Source organism: Mobula hypostoma, chromosome 15 (genome assembly GCF_963921235.1).
Source record: "Mobula hypostoma chromosome 15, sMobHyp1.1, whole genome shotgun sequence".
NCBI lineage: Eukaryota > Metazoa > Chordata > Chondrichthyes > Myliobatiformes > Myliobatidae > Mobula > Mobula hypostoma.
Genome location: NC_086111.1, coordinates 76,583,103 through 76,603,898, shown reverse-complemented (window position 1 = coordinate 76,603,898; position 20,796 = coordinate 76,583,103). Strand labels below are relative to the sequence as shown.

The 20,796-nt window shown below is 43.4% G+C and overlaps 1 protein-coding gene across 4 annotated transcripts in view; it reads left to right on the top strand.

The window, feature by feature from the left end:
* LOC134357148 (zinc finger protein 214-like) overlaps nt 1-20,796 on the top strand; it is a 47,960-nt gene that overhangs the window by 5,300 nt on the left and 21,864 nt on the right. Inside the window, exon 2 of one of the 4 annotated variants that reach the window (XM_063068451.1) lies at nt 7,474-7,546. The exons of the other annotated variants lie outside the window; for them this stretch is intronic. The gene's annotated coding sequence lies outside the window, so the exon portion shown is untranslated. The remainder of the gene's footprint in view (nt 1-7,473; nt 7,547-20,796) is intronic. 4 annotated transcript variants of the gene reach the window in all.

Here is a 20,796-nt window from a genome sequence, read left to right as displayed (position 1 = left end):
CTCCAGTTCCATACACACTTTCCCACTGTCACACTTGATAGGGTCCTATTCTTTCACGTCTCATCCTCTTGCTCTTCACATACTTGTAGAATGCCTTGGGGTTTTCCGTAATCCTGCTCACCAAGGCCTTCTCATGGCCCCTTCTGGCTCTCCTAATTTCCCTCTTAAACTCCTTCCTGTTAACCTTATAATCTTCTGGATCTGTAACATTACCTAGCTCTCTGAACCTTTTGTAAGCTTTTCTTTTCTTCTTGACTAGATTTATTACAGCCTTTGTACACCACGGTTGCTGTACCCTACCATAACTTCCCTGCCTCATTGGAACGTACCTATGCAGAACTCCACACAAATATCCCCTGAACATTTGCCACAGTTCTTCTATACTTTTCCCTGAGAGCATCTGTTCCAATTTAAGCTTCCATTTTCCTGCCTGATAGCCTCATAATTCCCCTTACTCCAATTAAACGCTTTTCTAACTTGTCTGTTCTTATCTCTCTCCAATGCTATTGTAAACGAGATAGAATTATGATCACTATCTCCAAAATGCTCTCCCACTGAGAGATCTGACACCTGACCAGGTTCATTTCCCAATACCAGATCAAGTACAGTTTCTCCTCTTGTAGGCTTACCTACATATTATTGAAACCATAGAAACTACAGCACAGAAACAGGCCTTTTGGCCCTTCTTGGCTGTGCTGAACCATTTTCTGCCTAATCCCACTGATCTGCACACGGACCATATCCCTCCATACACCTCCCATCCATGTATCTGTCCAATTTATTCTTAAATGTTACAAAAGAACCCGCATTTACCACCTCGTCTGGCAGCTTATTCCATACTCCCACCACTCTCTGTATGAAGAAGCCCCCCCCCCCAATGTTCCCTTTAAACTTTTCCCCCCTCACCCTTAACCCATGTCCTCTGGTTTTTTTCTCCCCTTGCCTCAGTGGAAAAAGCCTGCTTGCATTCACTCTATCTATACCCATCATAATTTTATATACCTCTATCAAATCTCCCCTCATTCTTCTACGCTCCAGGGAATAAAGTCCTAACCTATTCAACCTTTCTCTGTAACTGAGTTTCTCAAGTCCCGGCAACATCCTTGTAAACCTTCTCTGCACTCTTTCAACCTTATTTATATCCTTCCTGTAATTTGGTGACCAAAACTGAACACAATACTCCAGATTTGGCCTTACCAATGCCTTATACAACCTCATCATAACATTCCAGCTCTTATACTCAATACTTCGATTAATAAAGGCCAATGTACCAAAAGCTCTCTTTACGACCCTATCTACCTGTGACGACACTTTTAGGGAATTTTGTATCTGTATTCCCAGATCCCTCTATTCCACTGCACTCCTCAGTGCCTTACCATTAACCCTGTATGTTCTACGTTGGTTTGTCCTTCCAACGTGCAATACCTCACACTTGTCAGTATTAAACTCCATCTGCCATTTTTCAGCCCATTTTTCCAGCTGGTCCAAGTCCTTCTGCAGGCTCTGAAAACCTTCTTCACTGTCTACTACACCTCCAATCTTTGTATCATCAGCAAACTTGCTGATCCAATTTACCACATTATCATCCAGATCATTGATATAGATGACAAATAACAATGGACCCAGCAATGATCCCTGTGGCACACCACTAGTCACAGGCCTCCACTCAGAGAAGCAATTCTCTACCACCACTCTCTGGCTTCTTCCATCGAGCCGATATCTAATCCAATTTACCACCTCTCCATGTATACCTAGCGACTGAATTTTCCTAATTAACCTCCCATGCGGGACCTTGTCAAAGAAACCTTATTGTGTCAAGAAACCTTCCTGAACACACCTAACAAACTCCACCCCATCTAAATCCCTTGCTGTAGGGGGATGCTAATCAATATTTGGGAAATAAAGATCTCCCATCACAACAACTCTTGTTATTACACCTTTCCAGGATCTGTTTCCCTATCTGCTCCTCAATATCCCTGTTACTATTGGGCGGCCTATAAAAAACACCCAGTAAAGTTATTGACACCTTCCTGTTCCTAACCTCCACCCACAGAGATTCCGTAGACAATCCCTCCATGGCATCCACCTTTTTTGCAGCTGTGACACTATCTCTGATGAACAATGCCACGCCCCCACCTCTTTTGCCTCCCTCCCTGTCCTTTCTGAAACATCTAAAACCCGGCATTTGAAGTAACCATTCCTGTCCCTGAGCCATCCAAGTCTCTGTAATGGCCACCACATCATATCTCCAAGTACTGATCCACGCTCTAAGTGGACAACATCCACTGATTCTCTTTTGTCTGTACGGCTTGTTTCTTCAAGGGATTCCAACAGATTTGTCAGGCAAGATTTTCCCCTAAGAAAACCATGCTGACTTAGGCCTGTTTTATCACATGCCTCCAAGTACCACAAAACCACATCCTTAACAATCAACTGTAACATCTTCCCAATCACTGAGGTCAGACTAACTTTCTTCTGCCTCTTCCTTTCTTGAAGACTGGAGTGACATTTGCAAATTTTAAGTCCTCTGGACCCCTGTCGGAATCAGTTCTTTCAGAACACTGGGGTGTAGACCATTTGGTCCAAGTGACATATCTACCTTTAGACCTTTCAGTTTCCCAAGCACCTTCTCCCTAGTAGTGGCAACTTCACATACTTCTGCCCCCTGACACTTTTGAACATCCAGCATACTTCTAGTGGTTTCCAAGGTGAAGACAGATGCAAAATACTCTGTTTACCCACTTCTTCCTTGTCCCCAACTACTACTTCCAGTATCATTTTCTCGCAGTCCAATATCTTCTCGCCTGTCGGCAATGATCGCATCATCCTGCCTTTAGAATAATTCTTCTTTTTTGGAATGTATCTATTCTGCACCTTCTGAATTGCTCCCAGAAACTCCATCCATTGTTGTCATCCCTGCTAGTGCCCCATTCCAATCAACTTCAGCCACCTCCTGGCTAATGCCTCTGTAATTCCCTTTACCCCACTACAATACTAATACTTCTGACTTTAGCTTCTCCTTGACAAATTGCAAGGTGAATTCTATCATATTATGATCACTGGCCCCTAAGAATACCTTTATCTTAATCTCTCCAATCAATTCTGTTCCATTGTACAACACCCAATCCACCCTAGTAGGCTCAACCACCAGCTGCTCCAAAAATCCACTTATGTAGTTATTCTACAAATTCCCCATCTTGGGACCCAGCATCAACCAATTTTCCCAAAGTACCTGCATATTGAAATCCCACATGATTATCAGAGCATTACCCATTTGGCATGCATTTTCTATCCCCCGTTGTAATTTATGGCCCACATCTTTGATACTGTTCGGAGGTCTGTATGTAACTCCCATCAGGGTCTTCTTACCTTTGTGGTTTTGTAGCTCTACCCACAACAATTTGTCAAGTTTATTGTCATTTAACTATATGCATGTATACCGTCAAATGAGAAAACGTTTCTCCGAACCAGGGTGTAAAGCACAGTAGTAGACAAAACACACAATAATTACGGAAGTAAGTATAAAACCTCCAGGTGAATGATGCAGAAGTAAACAAACTCAAGTGAGTAAACTTAGTACAGTATTGTGCGGTACAGAACAGATTAACCAGTGACACTTCAAATGCGATGCAGCGGAGAGTTCAGAAGCCAAATCACCTGAGGGAAGAAACTATTTCCCATCTTGACCTTTCTTGTTTTATGCATCGGAGTCTCTTGCCTGATGGTAGGACGTCAAAGAGGATGCTGGATGGATGGGTGGGATCCTTAATAATATTAAGGGCCCGGCGTATACAGTGTTCCCGATGGATGGTAGAGAGAGACCTCAATGATCCTCTCAGCCATTCTCATGGTCCTTTGTAGGGACTTTCGGTCTGATGCTCGGCTGCTCTCTTACAGATGGAGATGCGACTTGTCAGGACACTCTCAATGGTGCTCCTATTGAATGTAGTTAAGATGGGGTTGGGGGAGAGCTTCACTTCCCTCAATCTTCTTAGGAAGTGGAGGCACTACTGTGCCTTCTTGTTCAGGGAGTTGATATTAAGGGACCAAGTGAGGTCACCCGTGATGTGAACTCCCAGGGATTCGGTGCACTTAAGTCTCTCTATGGATGAGCCACGTATTCGTAGACAGGGATGGTTCATCTTCACCTTCCGAAGTCCACAATGATTTTCTTGGTCTACTCCAAGTTCAGAATTAGGTTGTTCTCACACCAATCCACGAGCCACTCCACTTCCTTGATGTACTCTGTCTCATCATCATTCGCAAACTTGATGACACGGTTTGAACTGAATCCAGCGACGTAGTCATGTATCAGCAGTAGGGTCAGCACGCAGTCCTGGGGAATGCCAGTGCTCAGCGTAATTGGACTAGAGGAGTTGCTGCCCACACGGACCGACTGTGTCCATTCTGTTAGGAAGTCCAGGATCCAATTGTGGAGGGAGATATTGAGACCCAGCGAGGAGCTTCCCTATCCTTTTCTGGGTTTGATGGTGTTGACTGCCGAACTGAAGTCTATAAATAGCAGGCTGGAATATTAGAACCCATTTTCCAGGTGGACAGGACAGAGAGGAGGGCAAGGGGTATTGCATCATTAGGTTTGAGTGATTGCAAACTGGAAAAGGTCGTGAAGCTGGGAGAAAGGCTTTAATGTGCTGCATGACCAGCTGCTCAAAGCATTTCACACAGTGGATGTTAATGCCACACGACGGTAGATTTAGGCAGGTTGCTGTTGTTGTCTTTGGCACTGGAATGATGGTTGCCACCTTGAAATCCGAGGGGACAGTGAACTGTTCCAGAGAGATGCTTAATATATCCATTGGCACCTCAGTTAGCTGGGCTGTGCAGTCTTTCAGAACCTGACCTGGTATATTATCGGGCCCTCCAGTACTGCATGGGTTGAATCTGGCCAGGGTTTCCCTCGCCTCAGCTTCAGTCAGACGGAGTGTCTGCTGCCCTGGGAGGAGGGGTGCCTTTCTCACCATCTGTGGATCAAACCGGACATCAAAGATAGTCAGTCTGTCGGGGAGTGAGACTTCCTGGTCGCTAACACACAGGGTAGACTTGTAGTCTTAATCCTCTGATTTCTCGTGTGCCTGGTATATCATGCGCCTGAATTCTTGTGTGCCTGGTATCGCAAAGAGTACTCCTGTTTTGCCTTCCTGTTGGAGTGGGAGAGCACAGTTCTTCCTTCATTGAGGTCTGTCGCATCCCCCAATCTGAGGGCAGCATCATAATCCCTCAGCCAGACATGGACCTCTGCAGTAAGCGACAGCTTCCGATTTGCCCTGGCCCAGATGTGTTTTGTCACGGTAACATTCTCACTACACTTCTCCATGTAGCTGATCACATATTCCTCGATATTAGTGTGGTTGCCATAGGTAGCTGCCTCCCTGAACATTCTCCAGTTCAAGTTTTCAAAGCAGTCCTGCAGTGCTGAGAGTGCCACCTCAGGGCAGATTCTCACCATCTGAAAATTGATCTGGTCCATTTAATCACTGGTTTGTCTGCTGAAATTAACATTACAGATTAGTGATCTGAGAGCCCAATGTGGGGTTCTGTACCTTTCGATCCTATGTCACTTCTTTCTAAGGATTTGATTTCATTTTTACCAACAAGGCCACTCAGCTTCCTCGGCCTATCTGTCTGTCCTTATGATATGATGTATATTCTTGGACGTTAAGCTCACAGCTATAATTTTCTTTCAGCCACGATTCAGTGTTACGTAGTACATATCAATCTGTAACTGCTACAAGTTCATCTACTTTATTCTGTAAGCTCTGTGCATTCAAATATAACACCATCAGTCCTGCATCCATCACCCTTTCCAATTTTGCCCCACTTTTACATTGCAGCTCATCCCGTTGACTGTAATTTTGCCTTGTCAACAGCCTCTCCTTGGTAGCAGCCTCACTACACACGGCCTCTGTTTGTAAACCAGCCACCCCATCCTCAGCTCTATCACTCCAGTTCCTATCGCACTACCAAATTAGTTTAAGCCCTCCTGAACACCTCGAGCAAACATACCCGCGAGGATATTGGTCCCCCTCCAGTTCAGATGTATCCCGTCCCTTTTGTGCAGGTCATTCCTTCCCGAAGAGAAATCCCAAAGATCCAGAAATCTGAACCCCTGCCCCCTGCACCAGATCCTCAGCCACACATTCAACGGCCAGATCCTATTCTTACCCTCACTAATGTATGGCACAGAGATTACTACCCTGGAGGTCCTACTTTTCAGCTTTCTACCTAGCTCCCTAAAACCTCTCTTCAGGAACTCCTCACCTTTCCTATCTATGTTCTCTGGAGCAAGACTTCTGGCTGTTCATGCTCCCCCTGGAGAGAGCTGTGGATCTGATCCGAGACAACCCTGACCCTGGCCCCTGTGAGGCAACATATCATCGGGGTGTCTCTATTCTGTTAGCTGTGGAATTTCCTATCACTACAGCAGTCCTCTTCCCCTCTCTTCCCTTCTATACCACAATGCCAGACTCACCTTTCACCTTTCACTCTTAACCCATGACCTCCAGTTGTAGTCCCACCCAACCTCAGAGGAAAATGCTTGCCTGCATTTGCCCCATTTATAACCCTCATAATTTTGTATATCAAATCTCCCTTAATCTTCTATGTTGCAAGGAATAAAGTATTAACCTATTTAATCTTTCCTTATAACTCAGGCAACATCTTTATAAATTTTCTTTGTACTTTTTCAATCTTGTATACATCTTCCCTGTAGGTAGGTGACCAAATCTGCACACCATACTCCAAATTAGGCCTCACAAATGTCTTATACAACTTCAACAGAACAACCCATCTCCTGTACTGAATACTTTGATTTATAAAGGCCAAGGTGCCAAAAGCTTTCTTTACAATCGTATCTACTTGTGTCATAGTCACAGAGAAGTACAGCACAGAAACAGGCCCTTCGGCCCATCTAGTCCATGCCAAAACCATTTAAACTGCCTACCCCCATCAACCTGCTCTAAGACCATAGCCCTCCATCTCCCTACAATCCATGTATCTATTCTGTGACAACACTTTCAATGAGTAATGGACCTGTATTCCCAAATCCCTTTGTTCTATAGCATGAAAAAAAAGAATAAAGCCTTTCCATTAGCTTTTGTTCTTGAGAAAATCGCCTTCATCCTTCCTCCTCTTGTTCTGGACCGTCTGCATGTGAAAACATGTACCATTTTCTCTGGGCACATAATCATCATGATCTCGGGTTGTCAGTAGAGTGTTCTGAGGTTTTTCAATTTTTTTGGTGTTGGGTTTCCTTTGTATTCTCTGTGTTTTATTAATTATAATTATCTGTTTTGCTTTGCTTCAGGTTTTTATGTGTTATTGTTAGGTCTTCTCCAGTTAACATTTAACTGCAATTGTCTTTGAATACTTTCAATTAATTCTCCAAGACTTTGTAGGTTTTCAATTATGTATGCTTGGACTTTTACCTCTTCTTGGAAGTTTGTCTCTTATTAGATAGGTGGAAGGGCAGGTAGTGCTGAGGAAGTAGGAATGCTGCAGAAGGATTCAGATTAAAAGAATGTCAAAGGTAAGTGACAGACTGAATACAGCGTCGGGAAATTGTATGATCAGGCACTTTGGTAGAAGAAATAAAAGCATGGACTGTTCTCTAAATGGTGAGAAAATGTTCAAATCTGAGGTGAAAAGGACTTGGGTGTCCTCGTACAGGATTCCTTAAGTGTTAATTTACAGGCCAAGGCAGTGGGGAGGAAGGCAATGCGATATAAGCATTCATTTCAAGAGGACTAGAATATAAAAGCAGAGATAAAATGTTGAGGCCTTGTGTCACTGTGAACCATATTTTGGGACCGTTATAACACCTTAACATCTTAAGAAATAGGAGCAGAAATAGGTCATTTGACACATCGAGTCGCATCATCTTGCCTTTAGAATCATTCGAGTCATAGAAAACAGCAGCAAAGAAACAGGCACATCTAGTCCATGCAGAAACCATTTAAGCTGCCTACTCCCATCGACCAAAGCCCCCTGTATTCCTACTATCATGTACCTATCCAAACTTTACTTAAACGTTGAAACACCATATTCGATCTGCCATTTCTTTGCCCTTTCTGTCCTTCTGTAGCCTCTCTGCTTCCTCAAAACTACCTGCCACTCCACTGATCTTTATATCATATGCAAACTTTGCAACAAAGCCATTAATTCCATCATCCAAATCATTAATATATAATGTAAAAATAATCGGTCGCAACGCAGACCCCTGTGGAACACCACTAGTCACTGCAGCCAACCAGAAAAGGCTTCCTTTACTCCCACACTTCCCATGGCTCAAAGCTTGTTAAGCAGCCTCATGTGTGGCACCATGTCAAAAGCCTTCTGAAAATCCAAGTACACAACAACAACTGATTTTCCTTTGTTTATCCAGTTTATTATTTCTTCAAAGAATTTAAACAGACCTGTCAGGAGAGATTATCCCTTGAGGAAACCATGCTGACTACGGCCGATTTTATCATGTGCTTCCAAGTACCCTGAGACCTCATCCTTAATAATCGACTTCAACATCTTCCCAACTACTGAGGTCAGGCTAACTGGCCTATAGTTTCCTTTCTGCTGCCTTCTTGGACAGTGGAGTGACATTTGCAATTTTCCAGTCTCCCAGAACCTTTCCAGAATCTAGTGATTCTTGAAAGATCTAGTACATCACCAATCTCTTCAGCTACCTCTTTCAGAATCTTGGGGTGTAAATCATCTGGTCCCGGCGACTTGTTTACTTTCAGGCCTTTCAGTTTCCCAAGAACCTTCCCTCTAGTAATGGTAACTTAACACACTTAACCTGACACTTGGAACTTCCATCATACTGCTTGTATCTTCCACGGTGAATACTGATGCAAAATACTTATTCAGTTCACTATTGGACCACTAGAAAATAATGCTGGTGAGGAAGTAATGGGGGCAAAGAAATGGCTGTTGAACTTAATAAGTACTTTGCATCAGTCTTCACTGTGGAAGACACTAGTAGTGTGCCAGATGTCTGAGTGTTAGGGAGCAGGAGTTAGTGCCATTGTTATTACGAAGGAAGAAGTGCTTGGCAAACTCAAAGGTCTTAAGGTGGATAAGTTGACTGGACCAGATGGACTATATCACAGAGTCTTGAAAGAGGTTGCTGAAGAGATAACAGATGCATTGGTCGAGATCTTTCAAGAATCACTTGATTCTGGCATGGTCCCGGAGGACTGAAAGATTGCAAATGTCACTCTACACATTAAGAAGGGAGGGAGGCAAAAGAAAGGAAATTATAGGTCAGTTAGCCTAGTCTCAGTGATTGGGAAAGTGTTGGAGTTTATTATTAAGGATGAGATTTTGGGGTACTTGGAAACTAATGGTAAGTCAAGGTCAGCATGATTTTTGTGAAGGGAAATCTTGCCTGACAAATTTGTTAAAGTTTTTCAAGGAAATAACAAGCAGGGACAAAGAAGAGGCAGTGGATGTCATTTACTTGGATTTTCTGGTGTTTGATAAGGTGCCACACATGAGGCTGCTTAACTAGATGCATGACTATGGCGTTACAGAAAAGATACTGACATGGACAGAGGAACGGCTGACAGGCAGGAGGCAGCAAGTGGGAATAAAGGAGACCTTTTCTGCTTGACTGCCAGTAACTAGTGGTGTTCACTGGCGATTAGTATTGGGACCACTACTTTTCACATTGTTTGTCAATGATTTGGAGAATGGAATTGATGGCTTTGTGGCAAAGTTTGCGAATGATACGAAAATAGGTGCGGAAGTAGGTAGTGCTGCGATTGCAGCAGGATTTAGACAAATTGGAAGAATGGGCAAAAAAGTGGCAGATGGAACACAGTGTAGGGAAGTGTATAATAATGCATTTTGGTAAAAGGAACAGAAGTGCAGAATATTATCTAAATAGGGAGAAAATTAAAACATCAGAGGTGCAGAGCGACTTAAGAGTCCTTGTGCAAGACTCCTAGAAGGTTAATTTACAGGTTGAGTCAGTGGTGAAGAAGGCAAATGCAATGTTGGCATTTATTTTAAGGGGAATAGAATATAAAAGCAAGGAAATAATGCTGAGGCTTTATAAGACACTAGTCAGGCTGCACTTGGGGTATTGTTTTGGGCCCCATATCTCGAAAAGGATGTGTTGTCTATGGAAAGAGCCCAGAGGAGGTTCACAAGGATGATTCTGTGCATGAAGGGGTTAACAACAGAGGAGCATTTGGAAGCTTTGGTCCTGTGCTCACTGGAATTTAGAAGAATGCGGGGGGGATTTCATTGTAACCTACCAAATTTTGAAAGGACTAGATCCGGTGGATGTGGAGAGGATGTTTCCTATGGTGGGGGTATCCAGAACTTAAGGGCACAGCCTCAAAATTGAGGGGTGACCTTTTAGAATTGAGATAAGGAGGAATTTATTTTAGCCAGAGAGTAGTAAATCTGTGGAATGCTCTGCCACAGACTGTGGAGGAGGCCAAGTCCATGGATACATTTAAGGCGGAAGTTTATAGTTTCCTGATCGGTCAGGGTATCAAAGAATATGGCGAGAAGGCAGGTATATGGGGCTGAGTGGGATCTAGGATCAGCCATGATGTAATGTCAGAGCAGACTCCATTGGCTGAATGGGCTAGTTCTGTTACTATGTCTTACGGTCACTCTCAGCTCTCTTTTACACTTTATATAACTGAAGAAGATTTTGGTATCCTCTTTAATATTATTGGCTAGCCTACTTTCATATTCCATCCTTACCTTTTTTGGTTGCCTTCTGTTGGTTTTTAAAAGCGTTCCAATCCTTTAACCTTCTACTAATTTTTGCTCTATTATATGCCCCCTCTTTGCTTTTATGTTGGCTTTGACTTCTCTTGTCAGCCCCAGTTGTGTCATCTTGCCTTTAGATACATCTTCCTCTTTGGGATGTTTATATCCTGTGCCTTCCGAATTGTTTCCATCATCTCTGTCGGTGTCTGTTCCAATCTAAAAAATATTTGAACATTTATCTAAGATTTATCAAAGAGGTGATGTGCTGATATTGGAGAGGGTTTAAGGGAAGTTCACAAAAGAGATTCCAGAATTGAACGGCTTGTCATCTGATAAGCATTTAATTATTCCGAGCCTTTACTCACTGAAATTAGTCTGTGGCAGAGCATTCCACAGATTCACTACTCTCTGACTAAAAAAATCTCCTTACCTCTGTTTTAAAAGGTTGCTGCTCAGTTTCTAGTCCTTTCAATACTTAGTAGGTTTCAATGAGACCCCCCCGCCCGCATTCTTCTAAATTCAAGTGAGTACAGACCCAAAGCTGCCAAATGCTGCTCATATGTTAACCTCTTCATGCTCGGAAGCATCCTCATGAGCCTCCTCTGGAATTCTCCATTGATAACACATCCTCTCTGAGATATAGCTCCAGAACTATTGACAATACTCCAAGAGTGGCCTGACTAGTGTCCTATAAAGCCTCAGCATTATCTTCTTGCTTTTATATTCTATTTCCCTTGAAATAAATGCCAATTTTTCACTTGCCTTCCTTACCACAGATTCAATTGTAAATTAATTTTCTGGGAGTCTTGCACAAGGACTCCAAGTCCCTTTGCACCTCTGATATTTGAATTTTCTCCCCATATAGATAGTAGTCTGCACTTTTGTTCCTTTTACAAAAATGTATTATCATACATTTCCCAACACTGTATTCCACCTGCCATTTTTTTGCCCATTCTTCCAATTTGTCTAAGTCCTACTGCAATCGCATTAATTCCTCAGCACAACCTACCTCTGCACCTATCTTCGTATCATCTGCAAATTTTCCCTCAAAGCCATCAATTCCATTATCTAAAGCATTGACGAACAATGTGAAAAGTAGCGGTCCCAATACTGACCCCTGAGGAACACCACTAGTCACTGGCAGCCATCCAGAAAAGGTCCCCTTTATTCCCACTCACTGCTTCCTGCCTGTCAGCCATTCCCCTATCCATGCCAGTACCTTTCCTGTAATGCCTTATCTTGTTAAGCAGCCTCATGTGTGGCACTTTATCAAATGCCTTCTGAAAATCCAAGTAAATGACATCCACTGCCTCTTCTTTGTCTACCGTGCTTGTTACTTCCTCGAGGAACTCTTAACAGATTTGTCAGGCAAGATTTCCCTTCACAGAAACCATGCTGACTTTGACTTAGTTTATCATTAGTCTCCAAGTACCCCAAAACCTCATCATTATTTATACTGAGGAAAGGCTAACTGGCCAGTAATTTCCTTTCTTTTGTCTTCCCTCCCTTCAGAAAGAGTGGAGTGACATTTGTAATTTTCCAGTCCTCTGGGACCATGCCAGAATCAAGTGATTCTTGAAAGATCTCGACCAATGCATTCGTTATCTCTTCAGCATCCTCTCTCTAATTGATCAGGTCAGGTGACTTATCCACCTTAAGACCTTTGAGTTTGCCAACACTTTTTCCTTCGTAATAGCAATGGTACTCACTCCTGCTCCCTGACACTCGACTTCTGGCACACTGCAAGTGTCTTCCACTGTGAAGACTGATGCAAGGTACTCATTAAGTTCATCTTCCATTTCTTTGTCCCCCATTGCTACCTCACCAGCATTATTTTCCAGTGGTCATCTATCAACTCTTTATACAACTAAAAACCTTAAGCCTCCCAATGATCCAACTTCCCACACACTTTTACTACCTTTTCTTGGTTTTATACAGTCCTTATCTTCCTACGCCTGCTATTTGAGAACCTTTTCTTCTGTAGGACATATCTATACGGTGCCTTGTGAACCATTCCCAGAAACTTCAACCACTTCTGTTCTGCTGTCATCCCTGCCAGCATCCTCCTCCAATCCACCCGGTCCAGCTCCTCTCTCATGCCTCTGTAATTCCCTTTATTCCATTGTGATACTGATACATCTGACTTGTGCTTCTCCCTCTCAAATTGCAGAATGAATTCAATCATATTATGATCACTGCCTCCTAAGGGTCCTTCTACATTAAACTCCCTAATAAGATCTGAGTTATTACTCAACACTGGATCTAAGATAGCCTTTCCCCGAATAGGCTCAAGCACAAGCTGCTCTAAAAACCAATGGGTTGGCATTCAACAAGTTAATTTTCTTGTGATCTGACACTAACCAGATTTTCCCAATTCCCTTGCATATTGAAGTCCCCCATTACAATTGTGACATTACCCTTATTACGTACATTTTCCTGCTCCCTTTTCGATCTCAACCCCACATCTTAGCTACTATTTGGAGACCTATATTTGATTCCCACAATGGTTTTTTTTAAACTCTTGAAGTGTATTAACTCCACTCACAAAAGGTCAACTTTCTCTGACCTGATGTCACTTCTTTCTAAACATGTAATTCCATCTCTTACCAGCAAAGCCACACCACCGCCTATGCCTTCCTGCCTGTCCTTTCGATACAAAGTATATCCTTTGATGTTAAGCTCCCAACTATCGCCTTCTTTCAGCCACGACTCAGTGATGCTCACAGCGTAATACCAACCAATCTCTAATTGCGCTAGTTCATCCACCTTATTCCGACTGCTACGCACATTTAAATACTGCACCTTCAGTCCTTCATTCTTCACCCTTTTGAATTTTGCCTCTGTGGAACAATTTAATCTTTGCTTTGTCTGCATTTGTACCCAGTCATTGGTTTGTCCTTCCTTACATTCACGTTACACCCATCATCTAGTTGTAAACTTTCTGGCTCATGCTCAGCTGTATCATACTGGTTCCACATCCCCTTGCCATATTGGTTTAAACCACCCCCAACAGCTCTAGTAAATCTCCCTGCAAGAATATTGGTCCCCATTGGATTCAAGTGCAACCCCTTTTGTACCGGTCGCACCTGCCCCAGAAGAGGTCCCAGTTATCCAGGAATCTGAATCCCTGCCCCATGCTCCAATTCTTCAGCCACTCATTTACCTGCCACCTTATTCTATTCCTATCCTCACTGTTGAGTGACATAGGCAGTAATCCTGAGATTACTACCCTTGAGGTCCTGCTCCTCAGCTTCCTTCCTAACTCCCTGCATTCTGCTTTTGGGACCTCCTCCCTTTTTCTACCTATGGTACCACTACCCACCCTCCCTTTTCAAGATACTGTGGAAACATTCAGAAACATTATGGACCCTGGCATCTGGGAGGCAAACTACCATCCATAATTTTACTTCACATCCACAGAATTGCCTGTCTGTCTCCCAATATAGAGACCCCTATTACTGCTGTCAACCTCTTCAGTACCCAACCCTTCTGAGCCACAGGGCCAGACTCAGTGCCAGAGGTATGGCTGTTGTTGTTTCTCCCAGGTTGGTCGTCCCCCACAACAGTACTCAAAATGGAGTACTTATTGTTGAAGAGGATGGCCACGGGGGTGCTCTCCACTACCTCATGTTCTCTCTTCCCTCTCCTGACAGTCACCCATTTATCTGTCTATTGTAGCCTTGGGGTGAATACCTCCCTGTAGCTCCTGTCTATCACCACTTCACTTTCCCAAACAAGGTTTAGATGTGGTGGAGTTTGTCCTGACACAATATGTAGATAAGCCTACAAGAGGAGAGGCTGTACTTGATCTAGTATTGAGAAATGAAATGAACCTGGTCAGGTGTCAGGTCTCTCAGTGGGAGAACATTTTGGAGACAGTGATCACAATTCTATCTTCTTTACCATAGCACTGGAGAGGGATAGGAACAGACAAGTTAGGAAAGCGATTAATTGGAGTAAGGCAAAATATGAAGCTATTGGGCAAGAACTTGGAAGCATAAATTGGAAAGAGATGTTCTCAGGGAAAAGTACGGCAGGAATGTGGCAAATGTTCAGGGGATGTTTGCATGGCATTCTACATAGGTACGTTCCAATGAGACAGGGAATGGATGGTAGGGTACAGGAGCTGTGGTGTACAAAGGCTGTTGAAAATCTAGTCCAGAAGGAAAGAAAAGCTTACAGAAGATTTTTTAAAAAAGGTAATGATAGAGACCTAGAAGATTATAAAGCTAGCAGGAAGGAGTTTAAGAATGAAATTAGGAGAGCCAGAAGGGGCCATGAGAAGGCCTTGGCGAGCAGGGTTAAGGAAAACCCCAAGGCATTCTATAAGTATGTGAAGAGCAAGAGGATAAAATGTGAGCGAATAGGACCAATCAAGTGTGACAGTGGAAAAGTGTGTATGGAACCGGAGGAGATAGCAGAGGTACTTAATGAATACTTTGCTTCAGTATTCACTACGGAAAAGGATATTGCCGATTGTAGGGATGGCTTACAGTGGATTGAAAAGCTTAAGTATGTAGACATTAAGAAAGAGGATGTGCTGGAGCTTTTGGAAAGCATCAAGTTGGATAAGTCTCTGGGACCAGATCGGATGTACCCCAGGCTACTGTGGGAGGCGAGGGACGAGATTGCTGAGCCTCTGACAATGATCTTTGCATCATCAGTGGGGACGGGAGAGGTTCCAGAGGACTGGAGGGTTGCAGATGTTGTTCCCTTATTCGAGAAAGGGAGTAGAGATAGCCCAGGAAATTATAGACCAGGTTGACTCTGTGGTTAAGGAGGCATACGGTGCATTGGCCTTCAACCGTGGATTGAGTTTAAGAGCCAAAAGGTAATGTTACAGCTATATAGAACCCTGGTCAGGCCCCATTTGGAGTGCTGTGCTCAGTTCAGGTCACCTTGCTACAGGAATGATGTGGAAACTATAGAAACTTGCAGAGGGATCTGGACCAACTGGAAAAATGGGCCAGAAAATGGCAGATAGAATTTAATACAGACAAATGTGAGGTGTTGGAAGGACAAATCAAGGTAGGACATACACAGTAATAGGTAGGGCATTGAGGAGTGCACAGGTAGACAGGCTTTTGGCATCCTGGCATTCATAAATCAAAGTATTGAGTATAGGAATTCGGATGTTATGGTGAGGTTGTGTAAGACATTGATGAGGCCAAATTTGGAGTATTGTGCACAGTTCTGGTCACCTAACTATAGGAAGGATATCAGTAAGATTGAAAGAGTGCAGAGAAGATTTACTAGGATGTTGCCGGGTCTAGCAGGAGTTGAGTTACAGGGAAAGATTGAACAGGTCAGGACTTTATTCCTTGGAGCATAGAAGAATGAGGGGGGATTTGATAAAGGTTTACAAAATTATGAGGGGTATAGACAGAGTAAATGCGAGTAGGCTCTTTCCACTTAGATTAGGAGAGATAAATATGAGAGGATATGGCTGTAGGGTGAAAGGGGAAAGGTTTAGGGGGAACTTCTTCACTCAGAGAATGGTGGGAGTGTGGATCGAGCTGCCATCTGATGTGGTAAATGCGGGCTCACTTAAGTTTTAAGAATAAATTGGGTAGATACATGGATGGGAGAGGTCTGGAGGGTTACGGACTGGGTGCAGGTCAATGGGACTAGCGGAATAAAGTTTCGGCACATATTAGAAGGGCCGAATGGCCTGTTTTCTGTGCTACAGTGTTCTATGGTTCTAAAGGATGCAGAGAAGATTTACAAGGATGTTGCCTGAATTGAGGAGCGGGCCATTTGAGAATAGGTTGAGTGAACTCGGTCTTTTGTCCTTGGAGCAGTGGAGGATGAGAAGCGATCTGATAGAGGTGTATAAGATCATGAAAGGCATTCATCGTGTGTATAGTCAGAGGCTTTTTCCCAGGGCTGAAATGGTTGCCACAAGAGGACACAGGTTTAAGCTGCTGGGGAGTAGGTACAGAGGAGATGTCAGGGATAAGTTTTTTAATTAGAGAGTGGTGAGTGCGTGGAATGGGCTGCCGGCGACGGTGGTGGAGGCGGATACGATAGTGTCTATGGGTAACCTTAGGAAATTTCTAACTAAGACATGTTCGGCACAGGATTAAGGGCCGAAGGGCCTGTATTATTCTGTAGTTGTTCTATGTTTCTAAGCCGAACTACAGCTCCAGTTCCTCAACATGGTCTCTAAGGAGCTGCATCTCGATGCACCTGGTGTAGATGTGGCCTTTGGGAGAGGCTGGTAGTCTCCTGGAAGTCCCATATCTGACACCCACAACAGAGACACTGGAGCAGAATTAGTCCATTTAGCCCATCGAGTCTGTTCCACCATGCGATTATGGAAATCCTTTTTTTCCCCTCCTAAGCCCCACTCTCAGGCCTTCTCCCCATAATCTTTCAGGCCATGTCCAATCAAGAACCTATCAAGTTCTGCCTTGAATGCGCTGAACAACATCTGGCATCCACAGCTGCCTGTGGTAATAAAGTCCACAAATTCACCACCCTCTGGCTAAAGATATTTCTCTGCATTTCTGTTTTAAATGGACACCCCTCTATCCCGAGGCTGTGCCCTCTTGTTCTATACTCTCCCTCCATGGGAAACATCCTTGCCACGTCTACCATCTCTAGGCCTTTCAACATTCGAAAGATTTCAAAGTGATCCCCACTCATCCTTCTGAATTCCAACATATACAGACTCAGAGCTATCAAGCGTTCCTCATATGATAACCCTTTCATTCCCAGAATCATCTTTGTAAACCTCCTCTGAACCCTCTCCAATGCCAGATGAGGGGTCAAAACTGTTCACAATACTGAAGGTGAGGCCTCACCAGTGCTTTATAAAGCCTCAGCATCACATCTCTGGACCTCTTGAAATGAACACTAATGTTGCATTTTCTTTCCTCACCACTAACTCTGCCTACAAGTTAACCTTCAGGTGTTCTGCACAAAGACTGCCAAGTCCCTTTGCATCTCAGATTTTTGGATATTCTCACTGTTTAGAAAATAGTCTGTACATTTATTTCCATGACCAGAGTGCATGACCATACATTTTCCAACATTGTATTTCATTTGCCATTTTCTTGCTCATTCTCTGAATCTGTCTAAGTCTTTCTGCAGCCTACCTGTTTCTTAAACACTATCTGCCCCTCCGCCAACCTTCGTATCATCTGCAAACTTGGCAATAAAGCCATCTAAGTCAATGGTACACAGCATAAAAAGAAACGTCCCAGCACCGACCTCTACGGAGCACTGCTAGTCACTGGTAGCCAACCAAATCAGGCAAGATTCTCCCTTAAGGAAGTCATGCTGACTTAGTCCTATCTTGTCCTGTGTTACCACGTACTCCATAAACTAACCTTTAACATCTTCCCAACCACTGAGGCCAGGCTAACTGGTCTATAATTTACTTTCTGCTGCCTTCCTCATTTCTTAAAGAGTGGAGTGACATTTGCAGTTTTCCAGTCATCTGGCACCATTCCAGAGTCCAATTATTTTTGAAGGATCATTTCTAATGCCTCCACAATTTCTACTACTATCTCTTTCAGCTTATGTACCCTTATATCTTTCAGCTTTTTGAGCACCTTCTCCTGTGTAATAGTAACTGCACTCACTTCTCTTCCCTCACACCTTCCAATATCTGGCACACGGTTAATGTCTTCCACAGTGAAGACTGATGCAAAATACTTATTTAATTCATCTGCCATCTCCTTGTTCCCCATTATTATTTCTCTAGCCTCATTTTCTAGCAGTCCTATATCTACTCTCATCTCTTTTATTTTTTATGTACTTGAAAAAGCTATTACTCTCCAAATGTTATTGTTTACTAGCTTGCTTTTATGTTTCATCTTTTCCCTCCTGATGATTCTTTGAGTTGCTCTTTGTAGGGTTTTCAAAACTTCCCAATCTTCTGTCTTCCCACTAATTTTTGCTTTGTTGTATGCCCTCTCTTTTGCTTTTACATTAGCTTTGACTTCCCTTGTCAGCCACAGTTGTACTATTTTACCATTTGAGTATTTCTTTGTTTTTGGAATACATCTACCTGCACCTTCCTCATTTTTCCCAGAAACTCATGCCATTACTGCTCTGCTGTCATCCCTGAAAGCATCTCCTTCCAATTTACTTTGGCCAACTGCTCTCTCATAGCACTACAATTTCCTTTACTCCACTGAAATACTGCTACGTCAGAGTTTACTTTCTCCCTATCAAATTTCAAGGTGAACTCAATCATATTGTGATTACTGGTTCCTAAGGGCTGTTTTACCGTAAGCTCCCAAAATGCCTTCAGATCATTATATAACACGCAATCCAGTATAGCTGATCCCCTAGTAGGCTCAACAAGAAACAGTTCTAAAAAGTCATCTTGTAGGCATTCAAGAAACTTGCTCTGTTGAGATCCAAAATCAGGCCTGATTTTCCCAATTGACCTGCATGTTGAAATCTCCTTTGACTTTTATAACATTGCCCGTTTGATACACCTTTTCAATTTCCCATAGTTATCTGTGGTTTACATCACAGATATTGTTGGGAGGCCTGTATATAACTGCCATCAGGGTCCTTTTTACCCTTGCTGTTTCTTAACTCAACCCACAAGGATTCAACATCTTCCGATCCTATGTCACATCTTTCTACTGATTTGATGCCATTCTCTACCAGCAGAGCCACACCACCCCCTCTGCCTACTTTCCTATCCCTCCGATACAGCCTGTAACCTTGGGCATTCAGCTCCCAACTACAACCATCCTTCAGCCATGTTTCAGTGATAAACACAACGTCATACCTGACAATCTGTAATAGTGCAACAAGATCATCCACCTTTCTGATACTCCCTGCAATGAGATATAACACTTTGAGTACTGTATTTGCTACCCTTTTCGATTCTGCATCCCTAATACACTGATGCTCATCCTGCTGGCTGCAGTTTTCTCCTATCATCTGCCTGCCCTCCCTGAAGTCTGACTGCACTACATCTTTCCTTTCTTACCATTTGTCCTGACCTGATTCCCTTCACTCCAGTTCCCATCCCCTGCCAAATTAGTTTAAACCCTCCCCAACAGCTCTAGCAAACCTGCCCGTGAGAATATAGGTCCCCCTCGGGTTTAGGTGCAAACTGATACTCTTGAACAGGTTATACCTCCCCCCATATCCCCTCCCAATGATCCAAGAACCTGAAGCTTTGCCTCCTCCACCAGCTTCTCAGCACACATTAATCTCCTCTCCTGGTTCCGCTCTCAATGGTGTGTGGCACGGGCAGCTGTCCAGAAATTTACTATCCTGGAGGTCCTGCTTCTGAGCTTTTTAATCTCCCATTGTAATTTGTACCCCACATCTTTGCTAAAGTGTTTGGAGGTCTGTATGTAACTCCCATCAGGGTCTTTTTACCTTTGCAGTTTTTGATTCTACACCTTCCCATCCTGTGTCACTTCTTTCTGAGGATTTGGTTGCATTTTTTTGCCAGCTGCCATCTCACCCTTTCTGTCTACCTACCTGTCCTTTCAATACTGTTTGTATCCTTGGATGTTAAGCTCCTAACTGTAGTCATTCCTCAGCCATGACTTAGTAATTTCCACAACCTCATACATGCCAATCAGTACTCTGCTACAAGTTCATAGACGTTATTCTGCATACTGCATCTATTCAAATATAACACTTTCAGTCCTGTATTCATCACCCTTTTCAATTTCATCCACCTTTACATTGCAACTCATCCCATTGATTGCAATTTTGCCCTATCGTCAGCCTATCCTTGCCAGCAGTCTCACTACACACTGCCTCTGTTTGTAAACCAGCTGCTCCATCCTCATCCCTATCGTTCTGGTTCCCATCCCCCTGCCAAATTAGTTTAAACCCTCCCAAACAGCTCTAGCAAACTTATCCTGGGTAACAAGTGATCTGTAACTTGCAGGTCACGGAAGTGCCACACTCCAATGAGAAAGACCACTGCCCTCTCTTTCATATTCATTAGCGTTGTCATCAATGAGTTCACCACCCTCAGTCATCTGTGGGAAAACTGGTTGAAGAAATTACAAAGTCCCCAGGTTCAGTCGTGTAAGCTCTGTAGCACTGTGCGACATGACC